Source organism: Giraffa tippelskirchi, chromosome 11 (assembly GCF_054371585.1).
Source record: "Giraffa tippelskirchi isolate mGirTip1 chromosome 11, T2T-mGirTip1v1.2.pri, whole genome shotgun sequence".
In the NCBI taxonomy this organism is placed as follows: Eukaryota; Metazoa; Chordata; class Mammalia; order Artiodactyla; family Giraffidae; genus Giraffa; species Giraffa tippelskirchi.
Genome location: NC_137285.1, coordinates 63448346 through 63450778, shown reverse-complemented (window position 1 = coordinate 63450778; position 2433 = coordinate 63448346).

Here is a 2433-nt window from a genome sequence, read left to right as displayed (position 1 = left end):
GCTTTAATTGCTTTAGACTTTTCAAAACGTATTTAACATTGTATTTAAATGAATTTATTATGGATAAGTATCTCTCTTAAGTTAAACAAAACAATTTTTTTCCATTTATTCATTCATCCATAAATATTTATTGAGTGCCATATGTGCCAAGCAATGCTGGAGAAACCAACGAAAAAACAAATCTCTGCCCTCATGGAGCTTAATTCTTCTCAGGTGGGTGGGGAGGCTAACATGGCAGCTTCACTGCGTCCTGTGTCCAGAGTCTCATTAGGCTGAAACCCAGAGACTGAGGGGGGCTCTCATCACTGCCTAAACCGGGAAAAGTCACCTCTAAGATTTCTCGGGTTCTTGGCTGAATGCATTTCCTGAAGCTGTGGGTTGAGGACTGCAGTTTCTTGCTCAGGTTCACTGTTGTCTCCTAGGGTGCACATGAGTGTGTCCAATACGACCACTGATTTTACGACAGCTGCTTCTTCAAAGCTGGCGGTAGAGACAGAGTCACTAGCAAGACAGGGGTCTTATACAATGTGACATAATTAGGGGACTGGCACCCCATCACCTTTACCACATTCAATTGTTGAGAAGTAAGTCACTGATCTCACCCATTCTCAAGAGAGGAATATTATAAAGGGCAGGATTCAGGGATCCTGGGGACCAGCCTGGGCTCTGTCTGCCACGCGGGGACCCAGGATGAGTCCAAAGGGGCCAGTCGCTGTGCATAGTGGAGACTCCGGAACACGGCCCCATGTAACCAAGCTACATGTCCAGAAGACGGAAAGATGGAAATATTTGGTGAGCAGCATTAATGACCTACGCTTCCCCGGTGGCTCAGCAGTAAAGAATCTGCCTGCAATGCAGGAGACTCAAGTTTGAGCCCTGGATCAGGAACACCCCCTGGAGAAGGAAGTGGCAACCCACTCCAGTGTTCTTGCCTAGGAAATCCCATGGACAGAGGAGCCTGGTGGGCTACAGTCCCTGGGGTCACAAAAGAGCTGGACACGACTGAGTGAGTAAACAACAACAGCAACAAATTAATGACCTACATAAGCAAACATATAAATATACAACGTGTGGAGTGATGATAAATACTACGGAAAAAATAAAGGCGTGTAAGGGAAGAGGGACTGATGGCATGTGAGAATGGGCATCAATCAGGAGAGCTTAGGTTATGCCCCTGTAACAAGTGTACAGAGTCCGCTGTGGGTCCAGACTAGTCTCCAGGGAAACCTTGGTCCAGGTAGCGACTCCGCAGTTTAGCTGATGTCGGTTGCACCACCCTGTGGTGAAATCATCTGGAACACGTGGTCTGCCCTGACACTGCAGAAGAGGGCAAACATCAACGCTGTTCATTGACTCTGAAGTGCTTCAACCCGGGAGCGACATGACTGTGCTCAAAGTCATTGTCTGAAGCTTCCAAAGTGCATGAAATATGGAAGTAAAACCAATGCAACACTTAAGTAGAAATTAGTAACCTCACTTGTTTTGTGAAATAAGTTAAACTAAGCTTTGTTTGTATGACCCCTCAGGAAATTTTCAAGTCTGGTCTCTATCTGTGTTTAATTTTAACAGAAGTAGTAATGATGGGCAAGGAAGTACAATCTCCACGAGAGCAATCAGCTGATATTTGGATAAAAACCTCGACAGAGGGAGGAAGTACCATGGGGCCATCGAGGGAGTGAGTGTTCTGGGTGGTGAGAACAGCCAGGGTAGGAGATGAGGAGGCGGCAGGCAGGTTACGCAGGTGTTACAGCTCTTATGCGTCATGGGAAGCCCCAAGTGGGTACAGAGTGGAGGTGTGACACGGGCCAATATGCTGAAAGGACCCTTTTCAGTTGCTCTGTTAAGAATAGACCATCTCAGTACCCACTCTTTCAAACCAAAAGCCCATGGACTGCAGCTTGCCAGGCTTCCCTGTCCTTCACTAACTCCCAGAGTTTGCTCAAACTCATGTCCATTGAGTAGATGACACCATCCAACCATCTATCTCACCCTCTGTCACCCCCTTCTCCTCCTGCCCTCAATCTTTCCCAGCATCAGAATCTTTTCTAATGAGTTGGCTCTTCTCATCAGGTGGCCAAAGTACTGGAGCTTCAGCTTCAGCATCAGTCCTTCCAATGAATATTCAGGGTTGATTTCCTTTAGATCTCCTTGCAGTCCAAGGGACTCTCAAGAGTCTTCTCCAACACCACACCACAGTTCAAAAGTATCAGTTCTTCGGTGCTCACCATTCTTTATGGTCCAACTCTCACATCCATATATGACTACTGGAAAAACCACAGCTTTGACAAGACGGACCTTTGTCGGCAAAGTGATGTCTCTGCTTTTTTTTTTTACAATTCTTGGCATTATTTTATATGCTCTTTCAGAATGTATCAATTCTCCATTTCACCTTGAATAATTACCGAGAAGAAGCTGCCTATTCAGTCATTCTCA